General features: G+C 36.7%; 1 protein-coding gene across 3 annotated transcripts in view; it reads right to left on the bottom strand.

The window, feature by feature from the left end:
• The window catches only part of GPHN (gephyrin), a 547,726-nt gene that overhangs the window by 32,312 nt on the left and 498,219 nt on the right, over nt 1-17,195 (bottom strand). The gene's annotated exons all lie outside the window — the stretch shown is intronic.

Raw genomic sequence — 17,195 nt, 5'->3', positions numbered from 1 at the left:
AGGCTCTACAAGCGACAAAGCTGGGAGGTACACAGCACAGAGATTAAGAGTGTGAGCTCTGAACTTGGACTGCCTGAGTTTAAATCCTGGTGCTACGACCTGGGAGATGTAGAACTTTGGAAAAGTGATAAGTTGCTTAACCATTCTTTGCCTTGGTTTTCCATCTATAAATTGGGGATACTATAAGGTTGTTATGTGGATTAAGTAACAGTACATATAAGTTTATGGAATAAAACCTGGTACAAAACAAGTTTTCAAGGAAGTTTGGTTGTTGTTGATATTACTGGAAGTACTGAGAGAAGTTATCACACAAACATACCCAACAACCTGGCAGAGTTCAACTTTAGCATATCTGGCAGTTTTTATTTAGGAGAATATCAATGACTAACACAGAAGAATATCATAGATTGGACCTCAAATACATTCATAGAACTATATTTGAAAAGTCCAAATGGCTCAATAACCCAGGCCTGGTTTCAGCCTAAATAGTTCCATTTACTATTAGGTTCTCTTACTGAATCTAGACAGAAGTCTCCTGCGCCCCAAGCACTGGTCTGTCTATGAGTATACTGGAGGTTGCTTGGCTTTGGTGAATGAACTCCCAAGAAGACAAAACAATAGTAAAAGTTGAAAAATGGCTGACATGAAGTTCAATCTATAACACAGAGATCCTTTGAATTCATCCAGTTAATTGCTTATGCAGCAAAAAATACCCAGGCATTTAATGAAGGAAGGATTTATGTGTAAACATTAAAAAAATAAATAAATAAAACTTTTAAAAAAATCCCTGAAATGGATTTTGAAGTTAATTTGGTTAGGTCAACGTCTTGGAAGAAATATATTCAAAATGGGTGTATTTAAATTATTCTTGGACTGTGTATTTTGAACAGATTTTTCATCAATCTTTTTCATTTTGCTTTAAGGAAAAAAAGCAAATTGTCCTCTGTATTGAAATACTATAAGATACGAATGTGATGGATTCTTGATTACTGTATGCCCAGCACTCTGGTCCCTTTGCCTTGCTGGACCATTAAGTTGAGCCAAATGGTTGGCCTATGGAGAAAATGGTAAAGCATTACAAGCACCGGGTGATGTGGAATGTGGTTTAGATGAATGGTCAGTGACTATTATCAACACATAATAGCATTTTGTGCTAGTATAAAGAGACATTAGCTAATTCCACCAATTTTACAGTATTTCATTCATAGCATGTTGACTCTACAGGGTTGTAAAGTCACTGGAAACAAAGTAGCAGTGACATACACAATGACATCTTTGTATATGGATCAAGTTCCTGGGACAGGCTAGCTGATGACTGCAAATAAACATACTTTTCCATGATTTGTTTCCTTATTTATTGTTTTCATATTATCTGGGAAAGATTTTTTCCTATTTTTGTAAAACTGAAGAGTCATCAACTTTCCACAGGAAATTTTCTAATTTGCAGAAATAAACTAAAAGGACTTTTATACCAAGCAAGTCCTTACTGTAATTTATTATGTTTCAAAGAATAGGCTCAATGCTGCTTTCTACTCTGAGGCTGGTGGATTCACAAAATCACTGAATCTTAAAGTCGGAAAGGTCTTTGGGGGTCACTGTGTCCAGTAGCACAGCTCTGAGCACTCTGGGGCTGGCGCTTCTCTGTCTTCCTCTGCCTACCTCTTTAACTCTACCTTCACTGTGTAGATCTGTAAGAGATCATAGCAAAGTGTGGCAATTGTCAGAGGATCTGTACCTTCCTTTATATTGCATGATATAACTCCACTTGTTATTTCACAATAAATCTCTGAGGTAGATTGAACAGGTATGAATTATCCCTAGTTTACAGAAAAGAAGAACGCTATTCAGAGTGGCAAAGTGGCATACTAAAGGCTAGGTGGAGCAGTACGGGGCAGAGCTAGGATTAGAACCTCTGCTTCCTTGTCAAGTGCCTAAGTAGAGTAATTGTCTAGTTTTTTTCAGGCATATGACATGTCATAAAAGGAAAGTTCTCAGCAGAATGGACGACTGTGCAAAAGCATCAAACAGAGGACGCTAAGGTAGCAGGTGAGGATCTGTCTGGGATGACAAGAAAAGTGCGTGTGTGGACATGTTAGTACACTTCTGGGGAACTGAATTCTGAATCCTATATTCAGATGAAAACTAAGTTAAGATTTGATTAAACGGAACTTAGGACTGCTTACAAGTCATAAATTTGCTCTCTTTTTTATGAGTCACAATATATTCTAAATGATGAAATATTTCTAACACAAAATAATAGTGTAACACCCATGTATCCATCTCTCAGATTTGACAAATGCTGATATTTTCCTGTACTTATTTTTTATTCACTCACCTCAACCTTTTAACTTTTAAACAATAAAAATTGAGTTTGCTTTCTAAGACTGAGATTACTCTGAAAATGATAAAAAATAGGTAGCAAAGATTATAATCATGGATATTAGAGTAGGCTAAAAATAATTCATGATTTTGTGTTTTGTTAAACAGAGAGCATAGCATATTAATTTTCTTAAAGAGAGGAGAGTAAAATGAAAACACAATATGGCCTTATATGTCTTATATATGACATTACTTCCATATATAAGATCAGTTGATAGTTAAGAAATAAAATTAATGACAGTAATTCTCACATTTTCAAAGAACAACACACTCTCACACTTATGTGTTAGTTTTACAATTATACGATGTAGGCAGGACAAGAGAGGTCAATGAAATTCACAAAGGCAGTGACAGATTCAAGGTCACCTACATTCATTTTACTATTCTTTTAAACTATAGTAGTTATTCACATTGTGAAAGACACTTTGTTATATTATTTTAGAAAAATAGCTATTTGTCATTGTTATCTAAGAATATATATCTAATTTGTGTATGCCAAACAGCGATGATCAATATCCAATAAACTGTACTTTACATTTGAAATATAGTCTCACCATTGCCGCTGGAAGGGATATGGAATTAAGCAGATTAAACTTTACATATATATATATATCAGTTGCTTCCCTTTCCTCAAAGAGCAGCAGGTCTTAAAGGGATACTGTGATATCATTTAATTCTTAATTCATTAAAAACTGCAGTATTAATTAGGAGAGTGATTAACCATTTTTAAAGATAAATCTAATACTAGTATTAATCTTGATTTACTAACACTTTCCACTTTCACTTGAAATAAGTAATCTACCCACGGTTCTTTGAGAGTATCGATATTACATAAAAACATCTAAAAGCAATGATTCAGTGCTAAATGCTAAAAATTTAAATGCTCAGTGACAGAAAACAGAAGTGCTAATTGAAGGCTTGAGTGTGTAGGGCCTAGAATCAAGTTGTCTCTACCACTGAGATGACTTTGAAAAATGAACATCATTTTTTTCGGGTCTCATTGTCCTTACTTTTGAAATGAAAATTTGGACTAGGTCCTTTCCATGTCTAACATTCACTGATTTAAAGCACTAGAAACTGATTGCGATCTAGTTTAAGACTGACAAAAGATTATAAACCTAAGAATGTAAATAAATTTCAAGGATAAAAAGAAAATCTTACAGTCAGACAGATTAGATTTACTAACAAAGAAAAAAAGAATATTGGCTTTGGATTTCCTACCTACAACACTAAAAACTATAAAACAGTAGATTAACATCAATGTACTCCGAGAAAAAAGGCTTGCAACACCCAAATCCTATACCCAGTCAGACACTCTTCATCTATCAGTATAGAAGAATATAAAAGAACTAAACAGAAATGCAAAAGTTTAGATAATAAATCAATAAGTAATGTTACCAAAAAATGACTTTAAATGAAAAAAATTTAACCAGATCAGAGGTCTCAAGATAGGGGAAGATGAAGAGTAGAGAAAACACTAGTAAAACACACACACACATAACCACATGCATTTAGAAAATATATAATTAAATCTAAATGAATAACAATCAAGCAGGAAAATTATAATATATATGCTAAACATGGATTCCTCAGAAGTTGTAGAGATGTATGCTACAAAAGAAAACTTAGTCTAGATTTAAAAGCATTATTTCAGCAATGCCTAAAGTGGGGGGAGTGGAAGTAGCTGGGAGAAGTAAAAGTATTCTCAAAGTCTCAGTGATGTAGGAGGCGCAGGGAGGAAACGGGAAGGCTGTGCAGGAGGGGTATAGTGAGCGCCTTTTAAAACTATAACAGTGGAGAAATAAATATTTGATTATTAGTATCAGAATTTGGAAGGAAAGTATGAGGGGGATGGTAGAGTACCCCATACTTTCCAACATAATGAGTGAAGGGGAACAAATAGCACCTGGATTAAACCAACAACAGAGAAAAGGACAAGGATAACAAAAGTTCTATTAATAGTAAAAATAATGTAAGATGGAAGGAAAAATATCAAGGGAATATTTATAGCAATCTTCATGGTAAAGCAAAATGAACTACAAGCGAGGATCAGGGTTACAGTAACTTAAGGCAAATGCAAGATTTAGTTTTTTAAAGCTCAAATCCCATTTGAATCTTATTTATACGTGATACACTTAAAAGATATGAAAGAATAAAAATAAAAGCTATGGTAAAAGGCACCAAGCTAATGTAAACATGCAAAAAATCAGGAATGGCATTTTGATGTAAAAGTGGAGTTTAAAGTCAAAAGAACTAAACAGAATAAAGAGAGGAAACAAGTTGCATCAAAAAGAATAGAATACTTAGCAATAAACCTAAGGAGGTAAAAGACCTGTCCTTGGAAAACTATGAAACACTGTTGAAAGAAACTGAAGATGAGATAAGCAGAAGGATACACCAACTGTGTTCATGGATTGGAGAATTGATATTGTTAAAATTACTGTATTATCCAAGGCAATCTACAGATTTCACATAATTCCTATCAAAATAAGAATGGCATTTTTCACAGAACTAGAATAAATACTTTTAAAATTTGCATGAAAACACAAAAGGCCATGAATAGCCAAAACAATCTTGAGAAAGAAGAACAAAGTTGGAGGTATCAAGCACCCTAATTTCAAACCATACTAAAACTACAGCAATCAAAACCGTATGGTGCTGGCACAAAAACAGACCCACAGATCAATGGAACAACACAGGGAGCCCAGAAACAAACCCACAAACTTATGGTCAATTAATCTACGACAAAGGAGGCAAGGATATACAATGAAGAAAAGATAGTCTCTTCAACGAATGGTGTTGGGAAAACTGGACAGCTATTTGCAGAAGAATCAAACTTGCCCAATTTCTTACACCATATACAAAAATAAACTAAAGATGGGTTAAAAACCTAAGTGTAAGTCCAGAAACTGTAAAACTTCTAGAAGAAAACATGGGTAGTATGCTCTTTTACATTGGTTTCAGCAATATGTTTTTTAAATAATTCTCCTCAGGCAAGTGAAACAAAAAACAAAAATAAACAAAGGGGACTATATCAAACTAAAAAGCTTTTGCACAAAGAAGGAAACTATCAACAAAATGAAAAGGCAGACTATCGAATGGGAGAAAATGTTTGCAAAATGATATGACCAATAAGGGGTTAATAGCCAATATACACAAACAGCTCATACAACTCAGTATCAAAAAAACCCCAAATAACCTGATTTAAAAATGGCAGATAGGGGGGTTCATGTTTGGGAATGCATGTACACACGTGGTGGATTCATGTCAATGTATGGCAAAACCAATATAGTATTGTAAAGTAAAATAAAGTAAAAAAAAATAAAAAATAAAAAATAAAAATGGCAGATGACCTGCATAGATATTTTCCCAAAGAAGACATTTAGATGGCCAACAGGCACATGAAAAGCAGCTCAGGCTAACTAAATGTCACAGCACTGCAAGTCAAAACCACAATGAGGTATCAACTCACATCTGTCAGAATGGCTATTATAAAAAAGACAATGGTTATCATAAAAAAATAACAAGTGTTGGCAAGAATATGGCGAAAAGGGGGCTCTTCTGCAGTGCTAGTGGGCTGTAAATTGGTGCAGCCACTATGGAAGATATTTTGGAGGTTTCTTAAAAAATTAAAAATACAACTACCATATGATCCACCAATTCCACTTCTGTGTATATTTCCAAAGAAAACAAAACAAATATTTTAAAAATATATATGTACCACTATGTTCACTGTAGCACTATCCACAATAGTGAAGATGGTAACTAACAGTGTGGTGATCATTTTGTAATGTACAGAAATATTGAGTCACTATGTTGTATACTAGGAACTAACAGAGTGTTGTAGATCAATTACAGTTCAATAAACCAACCAACTAACCCATGAAAAAAGAGGTCAGACTTGTGATTACCAGAGGCAGGTGGTAAGGGGGGAGAGGGATTGGATAAGGCAATGGAAAGGTACCAAGTTTCAGTTAAAAGATACATAAGTACTAGGGATGTAATGTTCAACATGATTAATTAACATTGCTATATGTTATATATGCAAGTTGTTAAGAGAGTAAATCCTTAGACCTCTCATCACAAGAAAAAAATTTTTTCAGTTTGTATCTGCACAAGATGATGGTCACTAAATTTACTGTGGCAATTATTTCATGATGTATGTAAGTCAAAAGACTTTTTTTAAAATTTTTTATTGGAGTAGATTTACAATGTTGTGGTAGTTTTAGTGGTACAGTAAAATGACTCAGTTATATAACTCATAAATTCACTCTATTTTAGATTCTTTTCCCATAAAGATTATTACAGAGTTTTGAGTAGGCTTCCCTGTGCTATACAGTAGGTCCTTGTAGTTAACTATTTTATATATAGTAGCCTTATAGATCAATTCCAATCTCCCAATTTATCCCTCCTCCCCTTTCCCCCTTATACCTAAAAGCCTGTTTTCTACATTTGTGACTCTGTTTCTATTTTGTAAGGAAGTTCCCCGTTTTTTAGATTCTATATATAAGCAATATCACACGATATTTCTCTTTCCCTGTCTGACTTACTTCACTCAGCATGACAATTTCTATGTCTATCCATGGTGTTGCAAATGACATTATTTCATTCTTTTTCATGGCTGAGTAATATTTCATTATATATGTATATGTGTGTGTGTGTATATCTCCCACATTTCTTTATCCATTCCTCTGTTAATGGACATTTAGGTTGCTTCTATGTCCTGGCTATTGTAAACAGTGTTGTGATGAACTATTTACAATAGTGCATGTATCACCTCATACTGGTCAGAACGGCATCATCAAAAAATCTACAAACAATAAACGCTGGAGAGGGTGTGGAGAAAAGGGAACCCTCTTACCCTGTTGGTGGGAATGCAAATTGGTAAATCATTATGGAGAACAGTAAGGAGGTTTCTTATAAAACTAAACGTAGACCTATCATAAGTCAAATGATTATACTGTACACCTTAAAATTATACAGTGCTGTATGTCAGTTATATCTCAATAAAACTGGAAAAAATTGTATCTGTCTTAACTTACTATAATCCTGATTCTGGCATAATTTTTTTTTTTTTGCTTTACCATATAGTCTACTGCAAAGTCAAAACAAAGATAGAACCTTTACCCAAGATTAGATTTTATGGATTTCAGACAGAGTATTCAGAATGCAAATGCAGTTTTATTTTAAAATATTTAATATAAACACACAGATGGACAACAACTGCTAATTAGTTTCTTGTTTCATCTGTTATGCCAACTGTGAGCTGCATCATTCTAAGAAGAGTGAAGATGACGGTAGGAGGGTGAGAAAAAAATTCTAGGATTTGGAGATGAAAAAATAACGGCTGTTGATCATACAGAGATCACAAAAAAGGTAAAGAGAAACTAATCATATACTAATTTCTTCAGAAGTCGAGGAAGGATAAATTCCTGAATAATGAATATGTCCTGGGTGTCTATTTCAGGTACAGGATCAAACTGTATATTCATATAGTCATCATTTAGTTCTCCTTCATTCCCACTGGGTTTTTAAGTACTATGGAATCATATAAAAATAGAACAAAGTACGGTCACCATCTTTAGGTTTACAAATCAGTGCAGAAAACATATGAAAAAATTTAGAAAATGAATAAAAGGAGCAATTAAATTAACATTGATTGATTGAATTTAAATACATTAATTAAAATGAAAATACAAATGAAAAGAAATGTTACAAATGTTGAGTAGAAGAGAATGATCAGAAGTGGCCTGGAATAATTAGAAAAGGCTTTCTGGACATACTGCTTTTTATGAGGGCCAGGTCATATGAGAAAAAATTTCTAAAATTATAATAGTACCTAGAGGTAATTCTCGGAAGAAACAGTCATGTCAACCGTAACAGCAACTCTTAAGGATTAAAAAAGGCAAATGCAGTACCCATGAAGAAGTCTATCATTAAGAGTAGGGAGACTCTTTTGTTAATACCATAACGTTTGTTACAATAAAAAATATTTTTGGTTAGCCAATAGAAAATAAGTGATCATAAAATAAATCTTTTATGCTGACTTAAAATTAAAACTTTGTATTTTGAGCAGAAAAGGGTATTTATTCCATAAGGGAAGCTGGTACTTCATAAAGAGGATATGAGCCAATTAAATCCAGATCTAAATTTTGTCTGATGAGATCTCTAGTTCTACAAATTAAGTACTAGGAAGCTAGGATATGTTTGGTTCACAAATTGGAGATGTTAAGGCACTGGGCTTTGCTCAAATAATCACTGTACTGTTAAGTCTAGCTTGTTAATTCCTGCTAACTATGCCAGTTTTAAAAGAATCCAATTTGCTATCTTACTGCTTGTTCCTCTTGTTTCATGCTTTAATTCGAGGAGGCAGCTTCACAAATTGGCAGCAGTAGGATCAGGAAATTTAAATCCAAAACATCAATCTACGACAGAACCAAACAAGCCCAGCATGATTTGAATGGGGTAGGCTTATGGGATGGCGATTTTCCAGAAGGGGGAATTCTTTTCATAATTAAGGGAATTTCCCAGCCCTCCAGCCCCTGAAAGGCTAGAATAGAAAGTACAAGTCAGCAGTTTGAAAGCTACATTTACCAAACTGTTTCAGAACTGATGTAGAAATATAAACAGCTCAATAGTTAAACTCAGTTTTAGGAATGATATAATTCAATCAATGCTGAATTTCATTAAAAAAAAAAAAACTTTCCCCAAGTGGATTTTGTGTATTTGAACCATGATCACTGTTTGTTATATTTAAGAGGTAAATGGTAAATTCACCCAAAGTCAGTAGGATAACTCTCCAACTTTTAACATTAGAAGCTTCCTAAATCTATTTGGAATTCTGCTTCCCCATCCCAGCCCACATTCTTCAGAAATATAAAATGAATCATCCTAGGTACAAAGCTTTTCATTTTCATTCTTTTTTTTTTTTTTTTTGCGATGGGCCTCAGTTACTAATTTAGCTTAGTTGTCAGAGCCATATTTTCTGATCTGCTCCCATGGTGAAGGTACCCACTTTGAGGGAACCCTGGAAGATTTTTCTGGACAGTTGCACAGTTGGAAGTTTCTTGGTACCATGGAAAAGGAGGGTGGTATAGGGAAAGAAGGCAGGGTTGTATAATCTGGAGGAGGTACTCCTACTCATGGCTGCAGACACAGGATTACCAACACAAATCTTGTCCTGGCTTTTAAGGAGCTTATTAGTGTGATGGGAAAGAAAACAACTCTGGCTCAACAGGAACAAATCCTTTTCCTACCCTGTTTAGGCCACATCAGGACACTGAGGGAAAAGAGGAAAATGTAAACATAGAGAAGCACTTACGTGCCAAATGCCTACTATCTTAACCAAGTCTGGCTGCAACTGTCGTGGCTGGCACACATAGAACTCTGTACTCCAGCAGATATGCAACCATCCTCATTTGTCTAACACTTTCTCCACAGTGGGGAACAATAGCTCATGCTGCCTAGGAGGACAAAAGGAGGCTAACAGGTTTTTGAATCAGTCATGGGGAAAAGAAGACTAGGATATCTACTGTTCCATATTCAAAGTAGAAATAGGATGGCGCTAGAAGTAATTCAGCCCTGTAAACACCCACTAATTTGTATCTGTTTGATATCCCCAGGTTTGACTAGTTTCATATTCAGGCTATATTCAGTGTTCCCCTCTTTCCTTTCCTATTACTTCCTGGAATTTACTGAGTAGCTACCATGTGCTGGCAATATTCTAAATGCTAAGGATAAAGCCATGAACAATTTGTTCCACACGCCACCACCAAGCAGTTGAAGACAGCAGCTCTTTTATTTATCATTATACCCCTGCTTGCACTATAGCTCTGCATACATCAGTCACTCAATAAATGGTCATAAAATGAATAAAACAGAAATTTAAAAGCTATCAAATAATTGTGGGTATATGGTAAGATTTAGTTATAAAGATCTTCACCAATTACTCACAATTGAGAAAGATTAGGGAACAATCTAATGTCTGTCAACAAGGGGTCATATCCATCAGTCAAATTATACTTTTTACTACAGAATAATATGTATGCAGGTCAGGAAGCAACAGTTAGAAGTGGACACAGACTGGTTCCAAATAGGAAAAGGAGTACGTCAAGGCTGTATATTGTCACTCTGTTTATTTAACTTATATGCAGAGTACATCATGAGAAACGCTGGGCTGGATGAAGCACAAGCTGGAATGAAGATTGCCAGGAGAAATATCAATAACCTCAGATATGCAGATGACACCACCCTTATGGCAGAAAATGAAGAACTAAAGAGCCTCTTGATGAAAATGAAAGAGGAGAGTGAAAAAGTTGGCTTAAAGCTCAACATTTAGAAAACTAAGATCATGGCATCTGGTCCCATTGCTTTGTGGCAAATAGATGGGGAAACAGTGTCAACAGTGACAGACTTTATTTTGGGGGCTCCAAAATCACTGCAGATGGTGACTGCAGCCATGAAATAAAAGGACGCTTACTCCTTCGAAGAAAAGTTATGACCCACCTAGACAGCATATTAAAAAGCAGAGATATTACTTTGTCAACAAAGGTCTATCTAGTCAAGGCTATGGTTTTTCCTGTAGTCATGTATGGGTGTGAGAGTTGGACTATAAAGAAAGCTGAGAGCCAAAGATTTGATGCTTTTGAACTGTGGTGTTGGAGAAGACTCTTGAGAGTCCCTTGGGCTGCAAGGGGATCCAACCAGTCCATCCTAAAGGAAATCAGCCCTGAATGTTCATTGGAAGGACTGATGCTGAAGCTGAAACTCCAATACTTTGGCCACCTACTGCTAAGAACTGACTCATCTGAAAAGACTCTGATGCTGGGAAAGACTGAAGGCAAGAGGAGAAGGGGACGACAGAGGATGAGATGGTTGGATGGCATCACTGACTCAATGGACATGAGTTTGAGTAAACTCCGGGAGTGGGACACGGAGGCCTGGCATGCTGCAGTCCATGGGGTCGCAAAGAGTCGGACACGACTGAGAGACTGAACTGAACTGAATATGTAGGTATTAAAATGACATAGTGGAGTACTACGTAATGATATGGACAGATGTTTATGATGTACTCAGCATGAAAGGTGAAAATGAGTATGGTGTTAGTTGCTCAGTCTTATTCTTATCTGACTCTTCACAACCCCCTGGGCTGTACCCTGCCAGGCTCCTCTGTCCTTGGAATTTTCCAGGCAAGAAAACTAGAGTGGGTTACCATTCCCTTCTTCAGGAGATCTTCCTGACCCAGAGACTGAACCTGGGTCTCCTGCATTGCAGGCAGATTCTTTACCATCTGAGCCACCAGGGAAGCTGAAAATAAGTACAATTTCTTGTTTTTTCCTATACACATTCACATACACATAAACTCTATACATACACAGAATTAAAGACAAGATGAAGAGTAATACTGGGAAAGATCAATGAAACTAAGAGCTGTTTCTTCAAAAATATAAACAAAATGGGTAAACCTTTAGCCAAATCATCAAGAAAAAAGAGAGAGGACCCAAATAAATAAAATGTACTTCTTGCCATGCCTACATATCTTGCTGTGCTAAGGTTCTGATGTGGTCTTGTTCAGAATTTGCTCCTCTAAGTCAGAGAACTTCGTTTTAAGTGGTTAGTTCCTGTTTTTTCGGGACAGCAGACTTACCCACGTGTTGGATATCTGATTTGAAATAATAAATGTTAATATGTAAATGACTCATCCTCAGATAGAATACTTTAAAACACAAATGGAACTCTAAATATTTGATTATCAGGAAGTATTGCAAAGTAAACAGAACAAACACATGGAGCCAATGACTTCAGTTCAGTTCACTCGCTCATTGGGGTCCCCTAAATAGCATGGATCTTGAGAGTTGGGGGAATAAGGAGATTAACTGTCTCTTGACAGTTTTTTGCTATTCATGGCTTTCCCCCTTTCACTTCTCTAAAAGCTATTTCTCTTTCCCTTCTCTTAAAGTACTGACAGAGGTACTTAGATGGTGAGTAGGGGAAAGGTTAGAAGAGGCCATCTGTGAATCTGGGTCATTTGTAAACTGAATTAATACAGGTCTGAATATGAAATTATTATACATTCACATTGCATGCACACACTTTTCTCTTTCCCATACTCCTTTTCTCTTCATTCTCTCCCACTCCTGAAGATACTATGAACTTGGTATAACAAATTACCCAAAGGTAATAAATGCTGCAAAAGTGGCCCCAGTAGTTGTGGGGAGAAAGATAAAAGAAGAGATTATAATAGGAAAGGACTTTTCTTTGTATGGAAGGAAGAGTATATTTACAGTAAATAAGATTTATTTAGGGGTCCAGAAAATAAAAAATAAATCCTTCTGCCTTTTTTTCCATCCACTTCTATAAAACCTAAAGATCTAGGATTTTGCAGCTCAAGTCCTTTTCATTCACTCATACATACAATCAGTATTTAATTTCAAAGTTAAACTAAATTTTCCTCTCTGGCCTTTGAAATACTGACAATTACTATTTACTTAGAGGTTTTATCTATTAAAATGGATATAGAATAGTTTATTAACCTTAATATTAGCAAATTGTGGGTGCTAAGCCTAATTAAGAGGACAGTATGGTAGAGGAAAAGGAGAAAGATCCTGGAGTTGGACAGGGCTGGGTTGGACTTCTTATTTTGTCTTCTCCATTCTCTCCCACTCCTAAGACACTATGAACTTGGTATAATAAATTACCCAAAGGTAATAAATGCTGCAAAAGAGGCTCCAGTAGTTGTGGGAGGAAAGATAAAAGAAAAGATTATAATAGGAGAGGGTAAGACTCTGAACAACTTATTTAATTTTTTTGAGCTTCAGTAGTATTGGGTTGGCCAAAAATTTCATTTGTCTCATAGGTTTTCCCAAAACATCTGTGGAAAAACCCAAAAGAACTTTTTGGCTAACCCAATATTATCTACAAATGAGTATAAAAGACACTTATCTGGATCTGTTGTTCCATGAGGCCTAGATAAGTGAAAAAAGTGCACTATAGTGTTATATATACATACTAGGTAGTAAGTAAAGATTCGTGTCTCTTCCCAGGTAAAGACCGACAAGTTTGGAGTGAGGAGGCTGGAGGTAATGGATATGGATTAGCTGGGGAAGAAAGAGAGGAGTGAAATAGAATTGAAATCTTCCTTGTAGTTCTTACTAATAACTATCTTATTCATCTCTGTAGTACCAAGTGAAGTGAAAGTTGTTCAGTCATGTCTGACCCTTTGCAACCATATGGACTGTAGCCTGCCAGGCTCCTCTGGTCATGGAATTTTCCATGCAAGAATACTGGAGTGGGTTGCCAATTCCTTCTCTCTGTAGTACCAAAGACTGAGATAATGTCTGATATAGCATAACACTTCATGAAAGTTTCTTGAATTATTAGAGTACTCTTGCTAAGTCACTACAGTTGTATCCAACTCTTGGGGACCTCATAGACTGTAGCCCACCAGGCTCCTCTGTCCATGGGATTCTCCAGGCAAGAATACTGGAGTGGGTTGCCATGTCCTTCTCCAGGGGATCTTCCTGACCCAGGAATGGAACCTGTATCTCCTATGGCTCCTGCATTGCAGGCAGATTCTTAACGCCTGGGTCACTGGGGAGTATGCTTACCCATATATAATAAAACCCCAATTCTGCCCTAAGTACATAATTTGCACCATGGAAAAATCATATTCATAGCAGAACAGATGGTGAGTTGGAAGAGAACAAGACTTGAAGCAGGGAGGCCAGTTAAGAGGCTAGTCTCACGTGTCTAAACAAAAAGTAAATGGAGCACCAAACTAAGCCAGGATGGTAGACAGGAAGAGAGAGGAGTGTATAAGAAATACTGATGGGGGAAACTGCAAGGGATTTAAATGCAGGGGTGAGTGAGAGCTAGAAGTTTTCCATTCAGGTTTCTTCTGGCTTGGGAGACTGGGTGGCTGGTGTGGGCAGTTGCTGAGCCAGAAAACTCAGTTTAGTTCAGTTCAGCTGCTCAGTCATGTCCAACTCTTTGCGACCCTATGGACTGGAGCACGCCAGGCTTCCCTGTCCATCACCAACTCCTGGAGTTTATTCAAACTCATGTCCATTGAGTCGGTGATGCCATCCAACCATCCCATCCTCTGTCGTCCCCTTCTCCTCCTGCCTTCAATCTTTCCCAGCATCAGGTTCTTTTCAAATGAGTCAGCTCTTAGCATTAGGTGGCCAAAGTATTGGAGTTTCAGCTTTCAGCATCAGTCCTTCCAATGAACATTCAGGGCTGATTTCCTTTAGGATGGACTGGTTGGATTTCCTTGCAGTCCAAGGGACTCTCAAAAGTCTTCTCCAATATCACAGTTCAGAAGCATCAATTCTTCGGTGCTCAGATATCTTTATAGTCCAATGGTCACATCCGTACATGACTACTGGAAAAACCATAGCCTTGACTAGACGGACCTTTGTTGGCAAAGTAATGTCTTGGTTTTTAATATGCTGTCTAGGTTGGTCATAACTTTTCTTCCAAGGAGCAAGCGTCTTTTAATTTCATGGCTGCAGTCACCATCTGCAGTGATTTTGGAGCCCCCCAAAATAAAGTCTGCCACTGTCTCCACTGTTTCCCCATGTATTTGCCATGAAGTGATAGGACCAGATGCCACGATCTTAGTTTTCTGAATGTTGAGTTTTAAGCCAACTTTTCACTCTCCTCTTCCACTTTCTTCAAGAAGCTCTTTAGTTCTTCACTTTCTGCCACAGGGGTGGTGTCATCTGCATATCTGAGGTTATTGATATTTCTCCCAGCAATTTTGATTCCAGCTTGTTGCTTCATCCAGCCCAGCATTTCTCATGATGTACTCTGCATGTAAATTAAAGAACTCAAGGACATGGAATAAGATGGCAGTGGGGGTGGGCAGTGAGAGAGGAAAGGAGGGATAATGAATTTAGTTTGGACATGTTGAGTTTGCTCTGCCTATCGAACTTAAAAAGAAAATAGACCCAGCAAGCAGGTAGATCTAGGCATAGAGCTTAAGAGAGAGATCAGATTTGGGAGTCAGCATAAAGAATTAGAAGGAAAGATAGTCAAGGGTGAGCCACGGTTGACACTTATACTTGGAAATCAGCACAGAAGAGATGCTGCCAAAACCAAGAAAGGATAAACTACTAATAGAGAATGAAGAAGCTGAAATGGTGTATTGCTAGAGAGGGATGTAAGACTGTGACAGACCTAATAAATGGGCTTTGCAAGCATTTTATTTGTGTTTATAGAGTAGACACATACCATTTCAATGAGGCTTTGTAGTGGCGGTGATTACTCACTAAGTTGTATCTGACTCTTACAATTCCATGGACTGTAGCCCAGCAGGCTCCTCCTCTGTCCATGGGATTCCCCAGGCAAGAATCCTGGAGTGGGTTGCCATTTCCTTCTCCAGGGGATCTTCCTGACCCAGGGGTGGAACCTGCATCTCTTGCATTGCAGGCGGTCCCCTGCACTGTGAACAGATTCTTTACAGGAGCCACCAAGGAAGCCCTGACACGTGACTAAATATACCGCATTCTTATTACTTCCTGCGACCCATGGACCAGCGGCTTGATATCTTATGAGCTTGTTAGAAATGCTAAATCTTGGCCCACTCCAGTTTTGCTGTATCAGAATCATCATGTTTAGTAAGCTCTCTAGATGATTTGTGAAGATTCACAATCAGTACTTCTGAACTGAACAAGAAATAAACTGTTGTTCGTATTTCTAATAGGTCTCCAACTTTAGTCCATGTGATAACACCTGGTTAAATTATCTTTCCAAAAGAATTATTTATTATGTCAATTCTGCTTTAAAAAAAGCTGTACATTTAAGCAACTTCGGTAGTTTTGCCTGGATTGCAGATCCTTTCAAAATTTGGCCTCAAATTTCTATCAAATTTACATGTATCCTTCTTCCTAAACCCCCTATTTTAAACAGTCTGTTCTGACCTAAGTTGTTCATTTCTACTTCTCTATTTTTGTTCATTCCCTATTTCCTACTTGGTTAACACATTCTTCCTAACTATACAAATCCTATTCATCCTTTCTGTTCTAGCTAAAAATGCACCTTTTTAAAACTCTTGCAGACCATTCCAACCTATATGATGCTTGTTTTGACATATTTATATTTATTCTCTTGTCTTCATAATGATAGTTAATTTCAAGAAATTTATATTTCATTTTCACCTCTGCCACTCACTTGTATAATGCTGGGAAAGTTCAATTAACATCTCTGGGTTTAAAAATTCATCTTTTTCATACACGTGGCCAATAGGCACATGAGAAGATGCTCAATATCACTAATCTATCAGAGTCACAGTGAAATGTTGCTTCACACTTGTCACAATAGCTATTATTAAAAAGACCACAAACAACAAATGTTTTATAGAGTATTATTCTTCAATTTTAACATTTACTATTAAAGTTATGAAAGGTGATAAGAATAAGAGCTGAGAAATCTAATCATGTAGAATTTAAACCCAGACTGAAACCTTTTGAAAGTAATAAGAATAGTACTCTTACTCCCTACTCTTATCTGCTTAGCTGAGTAACGGTTCTGTGCTTGCTGACATTTTGAGTTATTTCTCTCCCTGCTTTAAACATAGGGTAGTTTCTCCCAAGACCCTGCTTATTTCCCTGGAGAGTTTCACACAAAGGCTTCTGTATAACAACCTTTGTTTCATAAGCAAATGTCTTATACAGGAAAGAGAAGGATGAAGAGGGAGGCAACCTTCACAGAATATCAACAGGCTACAGATTAAATGTACCTTGTTTCCTCTGCTAAATTCCCAGCAAAGATTTCCATCTGAACAGTTATAAATTCTTTCCTCCCACATTCCACCT

This window comes from Budorcas taxicolor, chromosome 10, assembly GCF_023091745.1.
Source record: "Budorcas taxicolor isolate Tak-1 chromosome 10, Takin1.1, whole genome shotgun sequence".
Classification (NCBI taxonomy): Eukaryota; Metazoa; Chordata; class Mammalia; order Artiodactyla; family Bovidae; genus Budorcas; species Budorcas taxicolor.
The sequence above is the reverse complement of the archived record's forward strand: the minus strand, read 5'-3'. Positions and strand labels throughout refer to the sequence as shown.